This window comes from Athene noctua, chromosome 2 (assembly GCF_965140245.1).
Source record: "Athene noctua chromosome 2, bAthNoc1.hap1.1, whole genome shotgun sequence".
In the NCBI taxonomy this organism is placed as follows: domain Eukaryota; kingdom Metazoa; phylum Chordata; class Aves; order Strigiformes; family Strigidae; genus Athene; species Athene noctua.
The window spans coordinates 148,364,881-148,372,750 of record NC_134038.1 but is presented as its reverse complement, the minus strand read 5'-3'; positions in this window follow the sequence as shown (position 1 = coordinate 148,372,750).

Genomic DNA, 7,870 nt, shown 5'->3' with positions numbered 1-7,870 from the left:
CGCGTCGCTCGCTGCCGCGCCCGGGCCGGCCCCGCGGAGGGGCCGAGGCGCCCGCCATGGTGGGCGAGGGCCGGCGGGCCCTTACCGTTAGCTTCGCCCTCCGTGGCGGGAGCCCTCGACCGGAACGGGCAGTCCTGCGGGCACTGTGCCACATCCTTACTGTCACCCTTTTCTACTCAAGTAGTGCCATACATTTCAGTCATATATGTCACGACAAACCTCTTCCGCTCTCTCCTAGTGCTGGAGCAGTGCTGAACAGCTTCAGAGTAAGTCTGTGAAGAGTCCAGATGTGGAGAAACCAAGATAAAAAGCAGGCCAGGCCCAGGGCGATTTTAATGAGAGAAATAAGAGTGTTTTACAATACCCCTTTGCCCCCAGCCTTTAGCCAAAATCACGTTGTTCTCTGTTTCCCACGCTTCTCCAGGGGAAAAAAAAATGCGGATGAGCTGTTTGTTTGGTAAGGTGGTTTTGAGTCACCCATGATAAAACTTTTTAATCAAAGGTGTATTTCTACTGACACTTTTAGCTGTATTTAATAACCAGCTGGAAGCACTCAAATACAATGCTCTTGTCTCTGTACAAAGATGGTGCCCTCTTTATTAACAGAAACTGTGTATCAAGCCAATACCCTTTAGAGCTTTTCATTACAGGGAGCTGTGGCAGACTTCTTCTTTTGTACCTTTCTCCAAGTAGCTTGCTAGGGGCCTGGTGGTATTAGCTGTTCCTGAAATGCTCCTTCAATTAGAAGCTACTTGAGAGGAAAATTTAGACCTGCCCAGTTGCCTGTTGGGTCATCAGAAGTGAAGCAGTGGGTTCTCTGTTTTTTCTGTTTAAAAGTGGGGTTTTCATTTACACCACTGCCGGTTCGTTATCAGATTAAAATAAACCAGAAGGGGAAAACAAACAAACAAACAAACAAACAAAAACAATGCCTAAATCAAATCCACTTGTACTACTATCTTAATTTCCACTGGTAGCGTTTCCTAATGTGGAGAAACTCCTCATCTCATTATTGTTTGAGTCCTGTGAGGGAGTGTTTTGCTTACGCTTTCCTTAAGCATCCAGAGACCGGGTTGATAATATCCAGCCTAGCTTTTGAGGGATCGGGGAGCAGGTAGTCCTATAAAATTGAATAACAAGTGACTGGAGTCTAAATATTTAATGAAATAGGGGAATGAAAATGATGCAAATGTACATCCTAAATGTAAGCACTTCAGGATCGTTTTGATGATCTGGACAGAAAAAAGTCTTTATTAAGCTAAATGCAAAATATAAAAAATACAGACAAACCATAAGTTGTATAGATTTTCTTATAAAGCTGACAGTTTTTCAACAGTCTAGAAGGCTACGATCCACCAGTCTGCAGCATTTTATGAGGCTCTGTGTGTACTGTGTTTTACACAATTGTCATTGTCTTACTGGAAGCTGCAACCTGAACTTTAACATACATCTTCACCATGAACTAAGCTGAAGTCTAGTTAAACAGTTCAAGTTTATACAAACTCTGTTAGCAGCCAAAATGTAACGTGAACATATATTAATCTTGAAGAATCCTCAGATGCATGGCAGAAGTACATTGTGGAGGCCTACCCATACCATTCCAAATAGAGACTTTTACTTATTAGAACAGAATAGGCTATTTCAGTTGGAAGGGACCTATAACAATCATCTAGTCCAAATGCCTGACCAATTCAGGGCTGATGAAGTTAAAGCTTGTTATTAAGGGCATTGTCCAGATGCCTCTTAAATACTGATAGACTCGGGGCATTGACCACCTCTCCAGGAAGCCTGTTTCAGTGTTTGACCACCCTCTCAGTAAAGAAATGCTTCCTAATTTCCACTCTAAACCTCTCCTACTGCAGCTTTGAAACATTCCCACAGGTCCTATCACTGGATCCCAGGGAGAAGAGACTGGCACTTCCTTCACATCTTCCTCAGGAAGCTGTAGAGAGCAATGAGGTTGCCCCTCAGCCTCCTTTTCTTGAAACTAGACAAACGCCAAGTCCCCAGCTGCTCCTCACAGGACATTCCTTCTAGCCCTTTCACCAGCTTGGTTGCCCCTCCTCTGGACACATTCAAGGACCTTCACATCCTTCTCATATTGTGGGACCCAGAACAGCACACAGTATTCCAGGGGAGGCTGCACCAACGCTGAATACAGCACGATAATCACCTCTTTTGACCAGCTAGTTATACTGTGTTAAATGCATCCCAGGATGTGGTTTGCCCTCTTGGCTGTCAGGGCAATTAATAGAGTATTGATTAATTTAAGCTGCATCTGAGGAAAGAAGTGTCCAATCCTTTAAATAAAAACATTGCAGACAACAGAGAAGAAAGAGCAAGAAAGAACCTTTCTACTGTTAAAACAAGTGCTACCAGATCATTAATGTTAGCAAGAACACAAAGATACTCTTTTACGCGTCATCTGCAGACTCAGATGGGCTCAGGCAATCTAGCCCTACTGACTGAAGATACTGTCTTCCCATCCTAGTGGTCTATACCAACTTCAAATGGAGGTTTTAATCTTTTTCTCAAGGTTGGCAGAATAAATTACTTTTTGCATGTCAGTGGTTTGAGTTCAGAGTCTGCTATTTTACCTTAAATTGCTAATGAGATGGGTTAAGAGCAAAGGCAATCTGAAAGGTAATCTCAGGAAAATCAGAATAGCAACATCTTTTGTAAAAGAGCACATCCTCAAGGTGTACCCATGACAGTCCAGCTATAACCAATGAATTGAAGTCACAGATACTCATGTGCATATTTAATTCTCCTGAACTTTATACAGCAACTAGGCAAAGGAAAGTGACAGACAGCTACACGTTCTTACAGATCAAGCCAAACACCTGCCTGAATTACAGGTGTTAAGGCCCTCAGATTCTGGGCTTTGTATGGAAGCAGCTGAGGCAGGAGCATATGTTCCCTTATGCCAGCTTTGCTACGGCAGCTGTACGAGGTCCTCTGACAGGTGAAGCAGGCATCTGGGTTTGTTAAACCACCACTAAGATTTGACAAATTTGATCTGTCCACACCCCAAAAGACTAAATCAATATAAAGTTTATCTAGTGCATGTCAGAAAGCAGATCGTTTGGTACCTATAATTCCATTACAGGAAAAAAAAAAGAGAGCAAGATTGATAAATAAAATAAAAATACATTTTAGATGTGGAAGAAAGTAATACACAATGAGATCAGCGTTCCTGATTTCTAGTTTTCCTCTGTGTTTAAGTGGTTTGTTGGTTCAATGTCAATAGATCCATTTTTTTTTCTTCAGTGCCTCATTTGACTTTACACATGCTGATGAAAAAGACAGCATGGATTAAGCATCCATTAAGAAGAACAAAACCAACTCATGTAGGGGCAGTATAAAGCTCTGAGATTCTCCAATTGCATGTTCTAGACTACTTATATGCAGAGTCACTTCACCTGCAGCTTAATTATTGATCTATTTTAACTATTCTAGATATTGCTAGAATGCCTGTTCCTCTTTTTCTAGGAAGTTCTCTATTTTTCTGGTGTCCAAACATTTATCAAAACCTGACAAGCTCCTTTCAAAACTCAGTACCCAGAGATAATAAGATATGTCAGTGTGAATCTACAACAGCAGAGTCCTGTACAAAGCAGAAGCATCTGGCAACTAGAAAATACAGGAGAGCTCCAGTAGTATAAAATATTAGCTTTAATTGCAAATTTCTGAAAACAATCCTGATTACCTACTTGGAAAATTCCCATTTAATGTGTTGATTATCTCATTGAATAGATTATTATTAAAAATTGTTTTCTTAGGATACATTTAAAAGCATTAAATAGCAGTTTCATTTTATTCTTAGTGTTCTGTACAAAAGATAGGAATCTGATTTATATATAATCAGGTAATTATTGCACTGGAACATATTGAGGTCTTGAAACACATCTTGAGACATTCTAAATTCTGCTGATTTTGTAGGAATTTTTTTCACATACATGCTGTTGTGTGAGTGTGGGACTGTCAGAACTGTGTGACTTCTTCAGTAGTATAAACTCTTTAGCATAACTATGGGTATGGATTAAGTAGCAGAGCTCAGCCTCTCTGAGTAAATGTCCTCAAAGGGAAGAAGACATAAGACACCTCAGTTTCTAAAGCATCTTAAAGACAGGCATGAGGATGATGTCCTGCCTAAATTAAACAAACATAGATGTAACTGAATAATAGAATTAAGAAAATGCTCTTCATGTCCCACAGTCTTTGACTTTTTTGAAGGTACAGAATGGGAGGCTGTTAGGTTTGGTTTTCAGTTTTTTATTCCCAGTGACTGCTGGGTAGCCTTGAAGTCCCCAAAAAAGAAATGCCTATGAAGGCCAGGAAATGCAAACATTTTATCTTCCCTCCTGCTCAGACTTCTTCCTCCCTTTCAACTCTACTCCCTATTCCTCCTCATTGTTTCTTCACTTAACCTATTTTCCTACCTCTTATCTGTGCTATTTTGTCAGCTCTCTACAGCTTTATTCAAATGTTTCTCATTTATGCCCATTCTCACCTCAGTCTTTCCAGTCCTGCTCTGCTTTGGCTGACTATTCTGCATTTTTGAGTATAAAAAGTTAATAATGTGTCATGGTTTAACACCAGCCTAAGCACCACACAGCTGCTCCTTTACTCCCCCAGCCCGCTGTGGGATGGGGAAGAGAATCAGAAAGGTAAAAAAAGTGAGAAAACTTGTGGTTTGAGATAAAGAGGATATAATAGGTAAAGCAAAAGCTGTGCATGCAGACAAAGCAAAATAAGGAATTCATTCACCACTTCCCATTGGCAGGCAGGTGTTCAGCCATCGCCAGGAAAGCAGGGCTCCATCACACATAACGGTGTTGTCCCACAAGTGGGGTTGTTTACGTGGCGTGCAGCACACCAATATACACACAGAGCAGAGGTATTTATTTATTCCATGTCTGCACAGAGTGGGGTGCTAGGTGGTGATTCAACAAAGCCAGTGTACCTCCCAAAAGAACTTCAATGTATTTATACACTTCAGACCACACTAATACACATTTACTGTAATGATCATTGGTTAGTTTCTTATCACTTTATCCCTCATTGGCTAACAACATGCCTCATCTCAATTTAAAGTTACGGTGTGTTTTAATTCTTCTGCGCAAATTCAAAGTGTGTATGTGGGGAGATGTCTTCTTGGTCTTAAATTGAGCTGGTGGTTGCGGACTCCCCTCCGCTGCCTTTATCTTTTCCCCAGTTACTGCCATTTTCTTCTCAGACAATCATCCATCTTGTGGCACCTCCTGGGGCAAGATGTTCCCCTCTTATCAATCTTTTTAGTGTTAACCAGACATGCGTTATTTATACAAAGTAACTCATTGCCTTATTTCCTGGTTCCTTGTTTTGGTTACAACACTCTTAAATCAGTGACTTACCCTGTGATTGTTCTATTTACAAGTTTAGAATGAGCAGAGTAGAAAATTCCATAGAGACATCAATGGTTACTTGGGAAGACAAATGCCATCACTCCAAACATCTCCCTCTTCCTTCTTCTTCCCCTGGCTTTTTATTACTGAGCATGACATCATACAGTATGGGATATCCATTTGGTCAGTTGGAGTCAGTTGTCCTGGTTGTGACCCCTCCCAGCTTCTTGTGCACCCCCAACCTACTCGCTGGTGTGGTGGGGTGAGAGGCAGAAAAGGCCTTGACTCTGTGTAAGCACTGTGTAACGCTTGACACTGTGTAAAGCGCTGTGTAAGCTCAGCAATAATGAAGATGTCCCTGTGCTATCAACACTGTTTTCAGCACAAAGCCAAAACATAGCACCATACTATAATAGCTACTATGAAAAAAATGAACTTTACTCCAGCCAAAAACAGCACACAAGGAAAGAAAGGTGTTTTGAGGGGTATAAGCCCTTTTACTTTTCCTTACATTGAGGCAAATATACTCACTTTATTTTTAGCGAACTACCCACCTCATGCAATGTTGACAGGCACCTTTGAAATAAGTCAGTCTTCCAAATGTATCACCTCCCTATTCTCAAAGAAGAAAGAACATTTGCAGCCTTGCTTGGAGATCATACTGCATTTTGGCAGGTTTTACAAGACAAATACAATTTTAATCTAGCTGGGAACCTAGGTCAAGTACAAATTATAAAGTTTAATAGATAAGGAGAAATCTGGAAAATAAATGTCTCATTTTAGCTTCATAAAGACTTTCTCTCTGTATCTTACAGATTCTGCTGGTACTGCTTTTTCCATTGCCTGCCCAATACAGTGTACTTCTTTCAGGTAACCTATTACTGATGGTAATTTGTTACAAATTATTCCATTAAATTTTTGTGTTACATCACTTTTACTTAAAATAACATAAAATTTTGGCAAAGTTATTAGTCAAAAGAGGTTTGGATCATGTGTCAACTTTTTCTTGCAGTTTGTTGACTGCAAGGGGATTATTGAGGGGGAAAAAAAGCGCAATGAAATTGAAATATGGATCTTTGGATAAACTGGCTAGTATCCATGTGACATATGTTCTCAGCTAGGAATAAAATATACCAGGTCTCCTGCATGTACCATTATCCCATGGAATGCTGCAATTAGGAAAACTCATTTTTAACTGGAATGGAATGGTTTGTGCCTCTTTGTTTATGACCGTGATGCTACAGATGACTGCACATGTGCTGCACATTTGTTGGCATCAGTTTTGAGTGGTCTTGCAAGCTCTTAACAAGCAATAGTCAGGATTTTCTTAGCATTGCTGTTTACTACTACTAGTTTCTTGGATTGTTAGGTACAGCGCTGTGTGCTACCATTGTGCTGACACTGGAAGAAGTGTCTGGACTTGAAGTGAAATCTATTTCTAGCTGGTCAAGATGTAAAATGACTATCTGGTCAGTTGAATTATGGAATCGGAAGTTCATGCATATAACAAACATTCACATAATGGGAAACACAGCTAAGTGACTGCACAGTTCTCTCATCCATAGTGGAATCTGATGCACTGTCCAGTGATGTGGAATCAGGATAGATCACTTATAGTCTCTCTCTACTGTGTTCCGGTGACATTTACTACATCTAGAATGAACTTTAACTGTCACACAGCTACTCTTCCAGAGCAAAAGTTTCTGGAAAGACGGTCCCAATACTTTCCCTACAATCTTTTAGTAATACAAGAGGTGAAGTTTGGGGTTTTCATAATAAGGATTGAAACAGAGTGAAGGCAGTTCCATTAACATAGTGAATGTTGACCTAGGTATGTATGACTTAATTTCTCTCTGTATGTCAGATATTCAGTCTTAAGCGCTCTGAAGAAAACATTCAGATAAAGTTTTTGTAGAAAGATGTATTGACTGATTTTTAGAAATAATTGTACCCAGCAATTCCTGCTAGATCAATGATATGCTTAGCTGATGCTCTCAATAGTTGTGTCTGAGAATCAGTTTGTTACTGTTTAATAGCTTTTATTGACATAGACTATGTGAAATTGTATGCAATTCCATAATTGATTTTTTTGTTGCATTCAAATTTAATTATATGTCATTGTCATTTTTTGGAACAAATTAGTGAACTGTCTTGTCTGTCAAGAGAAACTGAACTGAGAGCCATGGAACATGTTTTTCACAATGTAAACATTGTGAAACAGTAAACAATATAAATTCACTGTGAAACAGTCAATGTAAAGTAATAAAATCAGAAACTAACTGTTGGTTCATTTTAAGCAAAATGAGAGCCTCAGTGTGTATGGGCTTGTGAAAATGTTTCCATGGAAATGAATAGGTAAAAAGTATTTACAAAACATTTTACCTATGGTGTTCTTCAGGGCCCTCAGTGAGCCTGCAGGCACTAGTTGACTTGACCAGCCTGTAACCGTTGTTTTGCGTGAGCCTCCTCTGGAACCCGTTCCC